This window comes from Accipiter gentilis, chromosome 1 (genome assembly GCF_929443795.1).
Source record: "Accipiter gentilis chromosome 1, bAccGen1.1, whole genome shotgun sequence".
Classification (NCBI taxonomy): domain Eukaryota; kingdom Metazoa; phylum Chordata; class Aves; order Accipitriformes; family Accipitridae; genus Astur; species Astur gentilis.
In genome coordinates this window covers 11421697-11437279 of record NC_064880.1, presented here as the reverse complement: position 1 = coordinate 11437279, position 15583 = coordinate 11421697, and the positions used below count along the sequence as shown (strand labels likewise).

General features: G+C 54.0%; 1 protein-coding gene across 4 annotated transcripts in view; it reads right to left on the bottom strand.

Moving 5' to 3' along the window:
* ADARB1 (adenosine deaminase RNA specific B1) overlaps positions 1-4839 on the bottom strand; it is an 87416-nt gene extending 82577 nt beyond the window's left edge. For 2 of the 4 annotated variants that reach the window (XM_049797194.1, XM_049797506.1), the window contains exon 1: positions 4735-4839. The gene's annotated coding sequence lies outside the window, so the exon portion shown is untranslated. Of the gene's footprint in view, positions 1-3156; positions 3227-4734 lie in introns of those variants that run through there. The other 2 variants (XM_049797256.1, XM_049797311.1) reach the window with 2 other exon arrangements.
* Between the last annotated feature and the right edge of the window lie 10744 nt (positions 4840-15583).

Genomic DNA, 15583 nt, shown 5'->3' with positions numbered 1-15583 from the left:
TACAGCGTCAGGGAAGAGATTTCTCCCCAAGGAAAACAAAGCACCATTCCTCTTCAAGCACATAAGTAAAAAATATTTAAACGTTAAATAAATTAAAATAAAATTTAAAACCCCACACATCCCACAAAGATATAAAACCATAAGACCGTGCTATCAAGTACAAAGGAAAGAAGCTTCTGGCCTCTGAGCTCCCTGGTGCTTCCACAGATGCTTGGTACCGCATATAAAAGCTCAGGGAACGACCAACTTCCACCAACACACACATAATTACCGAAAGCAGCCTGACATTCCCCGTCCCCTCTAACCAGCCGATACCCACAGAGAACACTTCTGTAATCAGGTTATTCCCTGGCTCTGTTGGCAGCGGGCTGGATGCACATCCGAGGGGACAGCACTGAGTCACAGCCCTCGGCAGCCAGCACTGACTCAGCCCCGCGCTCCCCGCCAGCACAGGAGGCTCAAGGTAACCCATGCTGCTTTTGTGGAGGCGACGAATTCCCTTTGCACGGGGACGGACAAATGCTGCGGCTGACCCGGAGGCAGAAAAACATAAAAAGATCCCAATTCCCTTTGCAACCAGATATCCTTGAGAGGATGGCTGTCCAGAGCATCACTCCAAGACAAGCTCAGCTCCCAGAGTAATATCAGTTACATGGCTTTTTTCTTCTTTTTTTTTTTTTATTTTTTATTTTTTATTTTTCAAATGCACAGATGAGCTGCTGCTTTGGTCAGCTACAGACGCTGATACTCACAGCTGGCTCCTGCCAGCTCCCAGAGCCTGCTGATGGCCTCTTCAAGGATTCAAATTGCAAAAACAAGTATTTCTCATACCTACCATACAAAAAACATTCACTAAAAGGATTGAAAAAAATGCACTCTGTTGTTGAATGGTAGGAAAGAACAAAAAACGGCCACATTGTATCCAAACAGGAACGAAATTTGCTTTAAAATGTCATTTCATTTGCTTACATAATCAATTCACCAAGCTTTTTTTTTTTTTTTTTTTTTTTTTGGTCACGCAACATTTATACTATAAAGGTATTTCCTTTAAAAGCAAGGTACATAAATAACAGCTTCCACTGATAAACACAATCCAAACCCACAGTTTTAATCTTTGGTACTTAAACTTAAACTGAAATCCATAGTACGGCAGCTGGATGGCCCAAGTTTCAAAGGTGCCAAGCACTTACTGGTTTCAGAAGCTGCAGAAACAGCAAGTACTACACGCCTCTCTTCATCAGACCACATCCTTTGACGTTCAAGCAAAGATCCCCACCTAATGTGTCAGGGTCCTGCACCCACTGAACTGACTTGAAATGCAAGAGGTATCAACCTGACAAGCCACACTCACTGCTAGCACCTGGTGACAGCCTATGTCAGCCTTGCCTAAAACCATCCTGGCACAGAGAAGCACCAACATACTCATTCAGACCCTGCAGCTGGAGAAACACTCCTCACCGGGAGCACACCCACCACTGCCATCCCCAAAACTTCCTCAAGTCACAGATGACATCTCAAAACCACCGATGCCAAGTTGCTTAGAGGGCATGGTAGATTTCTGGTCTCTCCCACAGCTCTCTCGCACAAGTGTTTGCCATACCCTGTTTAACAGGAACCCCTCGTTCCCACGCAGGACCTCTGACCAGGTGACTGCCAACCAAAGGCACCGGCGCGGGGTATGGCGGGCGCAGAGAAGAGTTTGCTGGAGAGCAGCAGAGCCTGACCTGACTGCAGTCCCAAACTGCAACGATGCCCTGTCTGAGCTAATAAGCCCAGCCATTTATAAGGTTTTACTCACTTAAGTCAAAACACAGTCGGCTTTTAAAAAAGTCCCATTTGCTTATAATAAACAAGATACTCTAGAAGACTTACGTGCTCATAGCAAGCAAGAGGCCTGCCACTGAAGGCTTATGACATCACATATCCATTCCCGAACCACATAGAGCCCACAAAAGGGCACTGAACTTTCATCAGAGCAGATAAATCTGAATAAGCCAGGGGCAAATATAAAGATGGCCTGAGGTTCGTGAATGCAGTGTGAGCAAAGCTCTGAGACACCTCCCGCTTCAAACACTAGGCACAGTGTCCTCCATGGTACCTTTTCAGAAAACAAGTCTTCATAAAGCAAATTCTCCTCCTGCTGAAAAAGCTGGGCTGCTCTCCCTTGAGTGGAGGAGCCAGTGCTTTCGCACATCAAGCCACGCCAGGGAAGACTTGGCCAGCATGCTGGCTGCTGAAAAGAAACTTTAAAAAGCACGTGTGCACGAGGGGTTAGGGCCACAGCTCATCTGTTACACTCCGATAAACCCTATGGCAAAACACGAGAAAATTCCTCGCGCAATCCTTTTTCTTAATTACTGAAAGCGAGAATTGCATGTTCATGCAGCTGTGCCTCAGCAAACTTGGGGAAGGCATCCTGGGAGGCCAGCCTTGCAGAGCCGAGTGCTGTGACAAAGAGCGTGGAGTGAGCACACCGGTGCAAGCAGCAGAACCACAATCATGCTTGAGCTGCTCTTCTCGTCGCATGAAAACCGTGGACTTACCGGCACAGGCAAATGCTAGCCAACAGAGCTCTGTGCTGAATTAACTGAGGACAGTGCCTCAAAGCAAAAGTGACAGACCATCACCTGTCAAAGCTAACTGCTGGACACACTTCTGTGAACGTGGCGGTGTACAGAGCACGAACTTCATGGAAAAGGGAGGACTGCTCGACCTTGGGCTGCCAGAGGGGTGGTGGGAAGCTTTCTGCCCCACTGTGCCAGCCCTGAACGGTGAGGATTACTGAGCTTTTCCTCTGGGCATCGCACGACTACGTGCCGTTAAGGGCCAAGAACCACATTATTCCCTGCAGAGAAAAAAAAGTTAAACAGACAAGAGGATTTGGCAAAACCCCCAAAAACATCTATCTTGGACATCCTAAAAGTAACAACAGTCATTCAAGACATGACTGTTTATACTACAAGACTCATTACATACAAGGCTGGTCTATTTTTAGAGGTAGATATCGCTACAATTGAGTGCTAGATAAACCCAAACAATTATTTTAAAAGGGTGTTCCATCACTAATTATTCTAAACATCTTCTGTGCTCTTTAGGTTGGCCTCCTGCCACTCTCCGGCATAACAGCTCAGAGAACGATGCTACGACTTCACTCACACGATGCTCGAACGGCGGTGACAGATAACTCACAAAGCAAGCGGCAAGTCCATACGAGTCCAACAGCCGGGGCGAGCTTGTCACCACCTGTGCACACCAAGAAAAAAACAAACAAAAAAAAAAAACAAACCAAGACCGCAATCTTTTGTTTATGCTACAAAAAACAGGAAGTTTTAATTTACCACCGAAAAAGATTCCCTGAGGAATAGATGGGCTACAAACAGTGGCAAAAGCCCTTGAGCAGCAGCACCGCGTTCAGAGCCCCAGGGCTCAAATCTGATACGGCGCAACGTAGAAACATCAACTGCGGTTTGGTTTGCTTTGCTGCTGCTTGGAAGAATCTACTGGAGATGGGGCGGGGGGGCGGGGGATAAGCAGTTAGGCTCCTGCACGCAGCTGTATCTTCCTGAAGAACCAAGTAAAAGCCCAGGCCAAGCACGTTTCTCAGGACCAGCCTGGCTGCTCTTGGCTATGCCACTCGTGGATCTATTTTGTGGTTTCATCAGACTGAGCCCAGAGTCCCGACTGCTTCGCGGCCACCTCCCCTCCAGCCAAGCACCGCCGGCGCTGCCTCACCCTCAGTTTTGAGAGAGATGAGGCGAAGACGCAGGCGGAAAGCAGAGCTGGATCGGGCCGGCAGCCACCCCTCGGCCACAGGCCAGCCAGGCACCCTGTGGGGGAACCCAGTGCGCCTCAATTTCTAAAAACGCCCGTGAACGTTTCTGAAGCAAAGCATACTTTTTAGCACAATAACAGACATTGTGACCGCGGTTTTGCTCCAGCACAGCCTAAATCCAACCGAGTGCAGGAGGAACCACGACACCCAAACGCACCCGGGGCCAAAGCAACAGATGGCACGCTAAGAAAAAAAAAAAGGGGGGGGGGGGGGGGAACTTTTCGGGTATTTTAATCAGCCGGGTAAGAGAGACGCTGCGAGGTGAACCCACATTTCACGCTCGAGCTCCTCTCGCAAGGACGTGCCCGCCTTCCCCGCTGCAGAGGGCGGGCAGCGGGTGCCGGCGGCGGGGGGGGGCGGCCAGCCCCGGCTCCTCCGGAGGGGGCACACCGGTCCCTGGTGGCCGGGCGGCAGCCGAGGGAAGGGGAGGGGAGGGCGGGCAGGCCACGGCGACCGCCGCGTTCACCTTCCCGGCCGGCAGCGGGCTCCCGGGCGGCAGAGCGCGGGGCAGAGCAGGCGCCCCGGTCCCGGTGGCTGCCGCGTCCCCGGGAGGCAGGAGAAGCCGCCGGGCTCGGCGGCCGGCCCCCGCCGGGTGGCTTCCCCCGGGGCGGGCGACCGGGGCCAAACTTCCCGCCGTGCCGCCAGCCCCCTCAAAATGGCTTCGCCGCCGCCGCCGCGGCCCCTGGCCGGGTAAGGCCGCCCGGGAGCCCGCCCCCGCCCCGCCGCCGGGCACGGCCGGGCCCCGCGCCGCACTGCGCCCCGCCACACCGGGGGCCGGCACCCGCGCCCCGCCGCACTCAACAGGTGCGGGGCGGCCGGGCCCGCCGCCACCGGCACCTGCCGCCGCGTCAGGACCTGGACAGGTCCCGCGGGGCGCTCCCGCCGCCGCACCCGAACCTCACCTCTCCCGGCGCCGCGCCGCTGCCCGGGCCCCGCCGCCGCCGCCGCCGCCGCTCCGCCATCCGCAGCCCCGGCCGAGCCGAGCGGCGGCCCCCGCTGCGCCGCCGCCGCCGCCGCCGCCACCGGCTCCCGTGCGCGCCTGCGCGCGACCGGGACGACTGGCCGCGCGCGCCCCCGCAGACGTGCAGGCCGCGCCTGGCCCGCCAGCGGCGCGAGCCCCGCGCGCGGGGCGGGGGCCGGGGGCAGCGCCGTCGTTCCCATTGGCGGGCCCCGGGCGGGGCGGGGCGGGGGAGCGACGGGGGAGGGGGGTAAGGGAGAGCCGGCAGGCGGCCGCGCGCGCGCGCGCACCGTGGACGGCAACGGGGGCGAGGCGGGGCCGGCTGCTTGGCGAGCCGGGGCTGATTGGAAGAGCGAGGCGGGGCGGGGCGGGCGGCGGCACGAGGGGCGGAGGGGGCGGTGGGAGCGCTGCGGCGCAGAGCGGGCAGGGGCGGGGCGGGAGCGAGGGGCGGGGCCGGCCCTGGGCTGGGGGCGGGCCCTAGGGCAGGGGCAGGGGCAGGAGGTGGGTCGGGGCCAGGGCCTGAGCCTAAACCTAAACCTAGGCCTAGGCCTGGATTTAGGGCCGTGCCCGTTGTAGCCCAGTATGCCTCTGCCTGTCCCCCAGCACACTGCTGCCTTCACTGGCACTACCCACACCCCACAGGTGCCCAGCTGGCAGGCGGCCATGGGCCAGGCCAGCAGGACTGAGCCAGGCCCGCTGCTCCCCGGCCAAGCCCTGTGCCAGGCCTCAGCAGGCAGGTGACAGCGGGGTGTGCTGGGCTGGGTGCCCGCATCGCCCCATGCAGCATGATGGGTGCCGGGACCAGCCTCTACAGGGGTCAGTGCTGGGGACAACTCCTCGGCTGGGCCGAGGCCACCCAGCACCCCCTGCGTGGCCTGGGCAGCCTACAGGGATAAGACAGACTTCCAGTGAGTGCGCGGGGACAGCTGCAAGTGAGATGCCTACACGAAATACTTTAAGGAAAGCAGTACCCAAATATAGTTTTAAGTCATTAAAGTGCCTTTAGCATGTGGAAAAGGACTTTGCGGTGTTAAGACACTCCTACAGGGACCCTATGTAACACGCACGCGATGCTTCACTTGTGGCAGCACCTGTGGTTGAGGACCCCCAGATGCCTCTGCGTTTCTAAAATCATCTCAGATGCGATGCCTTGTGTTCGAGTGCATCCCACCATGCCAAGATGAGAAGGCCAAACTGTGTTTTCCAGCAAACAGGGGGTGATCTCCCCTCAAACACCAGCAGCAAAGTTCATCACTGCTTCTGCCATGTGTATCTCATGGCTCATTATATAAATTATGGCTTCAACCTCTCTAGAACAGGGCATCCAAAAAGGTTTAAATAATTACTTTAAAACCTGGCTCTTGCATCATCTGTGACAGCAGGCTTAGAGCAAAAGCATGCAGTTGCTTGGGGAGCAGGTTTCTGAGCAATGACTTGCGTTTTGCTCTCAACATCTGCAGGTCTCAAACCAAGCTCAGCTCATGGGATGGAGCGGGACACAGCAGGATACAGCACTGGCCTCACTCTTCGCAGCTTTTGTGGTTTTCTAGGCTTGCAGCCCAGTATCACTGCCCTCCTCTGTCCTTCAGAGCACTTCATCATGTCCCAAAATCTCATTCCCGGCCACAGCTGACCACAGACATTGACTGGTCAAGCAGAAATCTTACTTTCCCAGCTTTCTGTCCCTTTGAGGTTACAAAATGGACACAAAAAGTTATTAAATAAGTCATCACCTTATTTAATTTGCCCTCGGGTAATATTTTTCCGTCTAAGAAGCCATGTTAAACATTATATACTGCAGCTTTTTTGCCTGGAGCACAGTTTCCAGAGCCAAGTGATGGACCAATCATCCATCACATGTAGGGGGGGGGACAGTGGGCACCCCAAGTCCCAGCTGCACGTGATGGGAGATCTCCGGGCAGAGGCAGACCCATCCATGAAAGCATCAGCTCTATGCCCAGAAGCTGCCCAGAAGCGAAGGGAAAGCTGGCAGATTCAGCTGGACCACCATGAACACCCATGCTGGCCCTGCAACTCATGTCCTGGGGCACTCCTAGGATGTCCAGGCAGCAAAGCTGTCCTCTTCATGGTAAAAAGGTAATGGCTGTTCTGCACTCAGGTATTTCTGGTGAGAAGAGCAAGGTGTTAAGTGTAAAGTCAGTGAAATGCAGAATATATCCTGGAAACATCTTCAGAAGAAGCTTCCTCCAGGGAAGCAATGGGACACTTGCCCATGGGGTGCACCAGCCCCAGGACTTTCTGCAGTGGGTCAAAGCAGAGCAAAGATACACAGAGTACCAGAGGTACCAAGGGGAGCTGGAGCGCTTCCCCCAGCCTGCCTCCCCACTACAGCAGAGCCGGGTTTCCCCACCTAACAAAATGTTTGACTGTGGACAGAGCTCAAAGCCTCCAGCTGCTGTTGGCACCACAACACAAGCAGAACCCAGGAACCCCTGACCTTTGCATGGAGGAGAGGAATATCCAGAACTGTAACAGCCAACGCTGAAACCAAAGTGCTGTGAAGCGAGGTGGGACTTTGCCCACAGGGCCCCTCCTGGAAGACCACTCCTGATGTGCATCCTCCTATGGCTGCCTACAGACCCATGGGTGACACCCAGCTTGCTGGCCACCAGAGAAAGAAACTGTTCATTAAAGTAATTAAGATCCAAAAGGAAGGGACATTTAAAGATAAGATATTTAAAGGGGATATTTAAAGAAAAACACATGTTTTTCTAAGGCTTTGACCCCCGGACATGCTGGTGGGAAGAACCTCCAGTGGGAAGAGGCTCTGGCATCTCCCATCTGCCTTCCCCCACGGGAAGCTGGTCCTATCCCATGGTGAAGTGTGCCCAGGCATCACAGGAGCCTCATGTAGAAATCAATCAGACAAAAATGGTACGTGTTGCTGCATCAACCACCTCAGTATTATTCAAACTTTGTGCTAAGAACTCGATGTGCTTTCTCACTCATTTCTCTAGAGTACTTGCGTGGTGGCACCCATATTACCATGTTGCATCGTGCTCCCTTCAATGCCCAGACGGGCTCTGGGTGCAGCACCAAGCGGCTGCTCTGCTCACACATGGCTTCTTCCCTCTCTCTGTTCCTGGTGGGGTAAGGATCCATACGCACATTCACAAGGAGGGTGAAGAGGACCGGCACGAAAGCCTGTGCTGGAAACAACAATCTATTTTTATACTTCCTTCCTCACAGAGACAATCCTCCACCTCTGCCCTGCTTGGGAGCGGCAGCACCCGCAGGCGGGCAGCTCTTGGCTGGCGAAGTCTTCGCCTCCGGGAACGCCTGTCCACGTTTCCTTACTGTATTTTATTTTCGGCTCAAGGAATTTAACACTAGCTACTACTTTCCCCCTCCCCCTCTTAGGATCAGCAATCAAGCCAGCAAGAACGAAACTGCGTTCCTCAGTTCCACCTCTGTGTCATGGGCCAAAGCAGTTGTGTCCTGCCAGGATGTTGGTGAGACCACTACCAGGGCAGGATCAGGGGGACAAGGCTGAGAATTAATTACCTCGACTGGTACCGCTGACGATGATGAAGATCACAGCACTCAGCAGAGTGAGCACTCCCGCAGGGCTGGAAGAGGCTGGCGAGGTGCTGGCCCCCAAGGCAGCTGTTCCCCAAGGACATCTGGATATACTCCCCAGGACAGCCAGAAACACACTTGGGGACGTGCTCCTTGGCCCCTGCAGAGCCCAAGGGACAAGGAAGGGGTCTCTGCTGGCTCTGGCCTTGCATTGGAGAAAGGAAAGTCACCGCTGGGGCCCCCATGAGGGCTCATGTTGGGCAAATGGCATAGGGGTGAGGATGGGGTGGGAGGCACACCGTGTCCCCAGGCTCCTCATCCCACTCCATGGCTGGCCTGACTCCACTGCAGATCAGTTTGGTTCCCTGCCACTGTGGGACGAAAAGGGCTCCCTCCGCGAATAGTGCTGGCTTTGCTGAGCTGCGCCACTGTAACACAGTTGCTGGTGCTTATGAAGCACCATATTTTTCCAAATCATTTGCTCTTTTTCTTCCTAATTTTCAACCAATTCTTGTTTGGTTGGTTGGTTGGGGTGTTTTTTGTCTTTTGCTTGGTTTGTTTTCCATAAACTTACTTTAATAAATGAATGGCTTTTTAACAATGGCTTTTTCATCAAAGTCCTGGGAAATGGGAAATATTAGGCTGTTGCTTGTAAAACTGAGCACAGTGCATTTCAAACGCCACAAGCCAAAAGCAGCTTTACAGTTTCTGCATTCTGAAATGGTTTTCCACCCTGGGGCAGCTTGATTTGCAAGCTGGCCTTGTTCCTTGGGGTCCCCACACCCCAGGACATGTCTCGGGGCTCAATTAGCACCGGTGGGAGTGGGACCATACCTGGCACAAGGCTTCTGCATGGGCTGATGCTCCCCCAGCATTCCCCAGCCGTGGCTAATTTGCCAGCTAGTGTCACCGGCGAGGCTCGTGCAGCATTGGAGGTCCCTGCGGGATGTGGGGTTTCAAGAGCTGAGATGACTGTGGGCTTGCCAGGCCACAGATTTCAGAAATGACCCACTCTTCCCAGAAGTGTCGCCTGTGATTTCAGGGAATTTTGTCTTGAAATCTTGCCTTGCTGCCATGTCTGACCACCAGCTGAAACCTCCTGCTACTTTTTAATGGTTCTGTCTGCATGTGCCCTCTGCATCACACTGGCATATTCTGCAGGTGACTTGCCCATAAGCTGACCTAGAGAGTGGAGTCCAAGGTGAAGGACGCATGTTTCGGCATCCCGACGGCCTTCAGGGCAGGCGCTGAATACAGCCATAATGGTGCATAGCTCTTGCATTGCAGAGTTTCCATTCCATACCCACTGTGCTGGAGACACACCTTGCGCCCGGTGTGCCAGTTCATCTAGACCAGCTTTTAGAGTCCTTGCTCTCACCTGAGGGACGTGGTGGATGCACTGCTGGACCTATCACCTCCATCATCCCATGACACCAATCCAACAGCAACTGCATCCCCAGAAAGCCCTAGCAGCAGGTCCAAGCTTGGAATTTCCCTCGCTGTTGCCATATGATCCTCAGCGGAGCAGCAGCCGAGCCCGGGGAACCTGCTTCCAAAGCAATGCTGCAAAAAGAAGGAGGAGGGATGTTTAACACAGACCTTGCAGAGGGTGGCAAGCTGGCTGTCCTACGGAAAGACAACAGCATCCTCACTGGGGCTGTGGCTGCGTGCCAGAGGACACCTGGAAGCACAGTTGCCTTCTCCAAGATTTAGCTGCTTGCTGATAGCAATCCTTCTTAGGAAGGAGACAGGGCTGGGGGAAACAATATGGTCTGCAGCTCCCCACCAGAGCTCCCCAGGCACATCACCCAGCTCCCTGCACCCCCACCATGTCCCACCTCTCCTGCCCAGGGCCCCAGGCACCCCACAGACAAAGTGCCCACCTACTTGCCTGTCCATCCACCCATGCGGAGCCTGCCATGCTCCCAGACCCTTCCCCGCTGCAGTGCTGACCTTCGCCTCGCACTGGGCAAGCTCGCAGGCATTAGCCCTGTATTTCTGAGCAGAGGTCACTACGGAGCACGTAATTTAACTCTGTCATAAAAATAATCACTGCCTCAATAATTCAGCATGCTCGCCCCACTGCCCAGGCCCACTTGCTGATGTTTCCATGCCGTTGAGATATCAAATTGTTTGTTGTGTAATTGGCATCGGTTGCCGAGACCCGGCTCCTACTTTGTAACATGCATATGCCTGTATTCCTACCACCGTGTTTACCTGTGATTGAATTCCTACCACCTTGTTTATATGTGATTGATTTTACGCATGTGCAGATGCCAGTACACGATACAGCTGCTTTGTAGATGGTCTGTGACGTGAATTTCTGAGGCCAGTGCATGATTCAATGCAGCTTGGCAGCTCCACTCACAGTAACCTCCTTGTGCAGATCTGTAACGATGCCAAGGTACATACCTGTGCTTACACGATGCCCTGCACTGGGTCTGCAGGTTGGTGATGCCACACCAGCTCACGCCCACGAGCACCCAAATCAGGTGCTGGCTGCTAGTCCAAGCAGAGTGCCCTGCCTGCTGTCATCCAAGGGCAGAGCTGGCAGCAGGACAGCCCCAAGACTGAGGGGCTCCCTCACTGTGTTGGGGACAGGTCCCAGAGAAAGGGTTCTCCATCCTTGGAGGTTGGAGGAAGGGTGACGTCGGGCCAACGCAACTTCACGTGAGCAGCAACACTCCCATCTCCTTATCCCACTGGCAGGGACCCCTCCTGGGGCCAGGGCAGAGGAAGGGCTGGCTCCAGCTCCCCCTCATCCTCTGCCCAAGCTCACACCACTGGGCTGAGCAGCTGCAGGCGTGGGGCTGCGTGATGCCACCCATGGCAAATTGTCCCATGTGGGTCACGGTAGGCAGGCAGGACCAGAAGCCAAAGTGCAGGACTCCCTTGGGAGCAGTCTCAGCAGTGTCCAACTGCAAAAGCAGGTCATGAGCCAATTTGCTCAGTGACCAATGCAAGGCCAATTTTTAAATCATGAGGATCTAGGGAAGTCCTGGTCCAAGCCCAACACCTGCACCAGGCAGATCTGCATAAACCACCCTGAAGAGCAGAAAATGCAGGTGCATGGAACAACGTGACCCACGGGAAGCTAGGGGACACAGCTGCTGGAATTCTGTACACACAGGCAAGGGACATCAACTGACAGTGGCTGCTTGGATGTCTACAGGCATTCAACAGGGTTACCCACCAGCAGGTCTAAGGATGCCAACGTGCAGCAGGATAAGGGGGAAGGTCTTTGCAGGGGTAAATCGCTGGTTACAGAGATAGGGGATGGAGGGTACAAGCAACAGGCAGTTTTCATTGGGAAGCCCCACAGGGATCTGTGATGGCAGCTGCATTCTTCAGCACAGTCATAAACGATCTGGAGAAGGAGAGCGCAGCAACGTGGCATGGTTTGTTGCTGATACACCAAGGAAGCAAAGACAAGGCTGACTGCAAAGAACTGCAGAAAGATTTTCCAAGACTGACTGAAGGGGCCCAAAAAACCAGAGGCAGATGAAATGCAGTGTAGGCAGTTGCAGAGCGATGCACCGGGACAACCCAGTCCTGTAGCCCTGGGCTGGCCGTAACTGCTCAGCCGCGAGGCCTTGGCACTGTGACAGACTGAGCTGACCTTTTGTGGAGCTGTGCCAAGGAGAGGTCATAAAAATAAAAGCAGCAAAGCTAACATTGGGAATTAGGAGGAGGAAAAATTGGAAGCAAGATCCACCAAGGGTTATTAGGTACAAGAGCAATGTCTCTGGCTCAAAAATCCCAAGGCACGGACTGTGGGAGGTTGGAAAAATGTGTGAAAAAGCATTGCTTGAACTGGTTTGCCACTTCTGTTAGGCTGGTCACCCTCGGCAACAGCATCCAGGGCTCGCCCCAGGTCCCTGCAGCATCTCTTGCTTGGCTGAAGCAGCCTGCATTGCACACTGAGCAATGCAGAGCACCCGAAGTGTTCACTTGGGGCCCACCACCAAGATCAGGCATTGAGGGCAGGGGACCCCCTAAGGCAGCACAAGCTCTACCTTTACACAGAGGACCAAAAGGCAGGTGGAGAAACATCAACGGCTTTGTAAGAGTTAAGTGCTCTTCCCTGCTCCCAAACCACCAGCAAATGGGTTCATGAGACAGGCAGCAGTTGTTTTACTGAGTGAAGTAGAAGGTGTTTAGATTAACCTTCACATTGGTGAGCAGTGATTAAACGTATCCAGAACGGCTGTAAGCGCGCTCAGATTAAACGTATCCAAAATAGCTGTAAACACAGTCACATCCCCTTGGCCTGGTGCACCAACACTGCTTCCAGTGAGGAGCTGCTGGCCACGCATCCAGGCCATGGCGCCGCCGATGCACTCATAAACCCATCAAACAGCAGCTGGGCTTGCAGCCCTTGCAAGCTGTGGAAGGCATTGACCCCCCTGCAGCCCCGTCCTGGTGTGGGACTCTGAGCAGCCCCATCCTCCCTGCCAAGCTGGCAGAGCCTGTGGAGAGCGGAGGGCTGGCAGCAGCAGCATCCCCCAAGGAAGCAGCTCTCCTTCTTGCCTCCCCCCTCACACACGTTGGCTTCTGTCCCTCAGAACCTCAAATGGTGCCTGCTAAAGCTGGAGAAACCACATGTTTAAATACAGATCAAGTTTTCAACTGTGAGAACGGTCTGTCCTCATGGCCCCTTCTGCTGTCTGTCTGTCCATCCTCCCAGGTTGGCTGAGCGTGGGACAAAGGGGTGCATGCACCGGGGCAGTTATCTCTTCCTCCATCTTCTTCCCCTGGGAGGATATCCTGGCATCATCTGCCTTCACCTACCCAGCCCTTGACATTTGTTCCCTTCCCAGCAGCTTCCTGCATGGGATATTTCTTTGTCTCAGCTTCCTCTCCTACTTGTGCCACTGAAACTGAGGCAACTGTCCTGGGAGCATCAAGTGAACGGGATGTCGCACGCCACTTTTCGTGCTGTCAGCGTCTCCATGGCAAACTGCATCCCAGATGCTCATCAAGCAGACCTGCCGACTCGCAACGCCGGGCAGCAAACCCACTACAGCAGCCTCAATGCCACCAGAGACCCCACCATGCCGCTGTGGTTCCCACCAGCCATGCTGACATCTTGCTCCCTCTCTCCCAGACCACAGCTTGCTCAATCGCAGAGAATCTGCAGTAGATTAAACCACATAAATCCTCAGTTTATGAACACCGAGCATGGGGTCTGGATCCCACTGCTGTAGCCGCCCACCCTCATCACCCCGGGGCAGCACAGCAACCCCTTCGGTACCATCAAGGACAACCGTGGCTCCCCACACACACGGATGATGAGCCACACCGAGCAGATACAGGCGAACCTGTATTGTAATGGGAGCAGTTCACGTACAAATCATGCCGAGTTCAAACAGGGTCACCAACACACCCCGTCTGGCACGAAACCCTGATCATTAAAGCAGAGAGAAACCCTTAGATTATATTTTATGCATCCTACTTGAAACCAAGTGATCTGGAAAATCCCAGAGCATTCGGATGCAAAGGTCTAAATCTTAACAACCCTCCTAGCAAGGCTCTATGTTTTGTTTGCACTATTTAACAGCTTCTTCATAAGGAAACAACTGACTTGGTTAAGAAAAAAAGCAGCCACAAAAATCCTCGCCCTGCTGTTCAGCTGGTAGAGCTCCATCAGCGATGTTGCTGGAGGTCCTGGTTTGGGTTGCTGGAGCTCCTGCACCCAGTGAGGCGTCTGGACTGGGCAGAGAGAAACCACAGAGCCGCACGCTGTGACTCCAGCTGCTCGGGTGCGAGGAAGGGACGGGCCTCGGGAACTGAAGGCAACCATTTATTTTTGCCTGGTTTTGGAAACACTTCCTTTAGCATATAATGCATTTTTCTCCCATTTGTATATCTTATCGCCCTCAAATATTTAGGTTTTTTTACCACAAGTCTAACTTTGTTACAGAAATTTGTGCTTAGGAACTGTAACCTATTTCAACACATGGGGTTCTTTTTGTTTTTTTTCTTGTGGATGGAGGCAACGCTTTTTCATACACTCTGAGCAAGAAGCCCAGCCCTGACAACTGATACACAGCAGAAACAGCGGCCTGCCCAGCCCTGTTCACATGTTCTCCGTTCACTGCCGCGTGGAGGCGGGGGAGATATCCCAGCAGCTTCAAGAAACTGGAGGAGTTGGGATTTGCAGGTCAGGCATCTGCCTCTGCCCTGTGGCCGAGCTGCGGGTGTGCCAGGCCAGGTGCCCAAGTGCCACCCCACCTGGGTGCTGCTTCCACCCTGGATCACAGCTCCATAGCTCCCAGGCGGGGGGGGGGGGGGGGGGGGGGGGCGGGCAACGCCACCTTTTGCAGACAAAATGCCTGAACAGGATTAAATTGCTGATCAAAATGAAAACACAAAGCCAGGTTTAACGCCTCACACTGAAGGAAGCCATGGTTCAGAGCAGAATCAGCACACGCCCAGATAATTATCACTTTGGGAAGGGTTAGCATTGTAGGTCATGGTTTTCCCTTGGTAAGTATGGAGATAAGGGTGATCCAATTAACCAGGCTTTACATGGATTTCCAAATGGCATGTGGCAATGCTCTTAAGCACTTGAAGAATGCCCAAAAGCTCTTAAAGGAACTGAGCTGCCATGGGATAAGAGGTAGAGACCTCCTGGGATTAGTAACTGGTGAAAGGTCAGAAGTGAAGAGCAGGACCTCCTCAGGGGAGGGCACTGGTGGAGTCCCCAAGCATCTGACCCATCCTGCTCTTCCCTGAGCATTCTGGAAAAGGCCAGGACAGGGCAAGGTGATGACACATCCTGGCAGGACGGCCATCAAGGGCAGTGAAAGCAATGGACAGAGGCTGCTGCAAAAAGACTATGGTGAAATTCACACTTCAGGGCAGGGACACACAGCTTTGTGCTCAGGGGCAAAGGCTTGATCAGGTGATTCACCTTGCCCCTCTCTTGTGCAACATGTGAATGAAAGGAGGCATTGCTGGTACCAATCTCATCTGCTTCCAAAAACCATCAAGCAGCTCAAATTCACATGCAGTTGTATTTCCTCAGGTTCCCTGTAGCTGCTCCTGCTACATCTGCAGGAACCCATCCTAGGTTGGTTTCAGGTGTACCCGTGCTGTAGATAAAGTGCAAAAGAAACAGGTACGAGTGTGCAAGCAGCTTTGTAAAGTGTGGGAAATGTAAGGATCAGCCAGGGAAGAGGGCATCAGTGGGGAGAAATAACCCCATGCAGGGAAAGGGCTTGCTGCACTTGCTGGAGAATGCAAGAGGG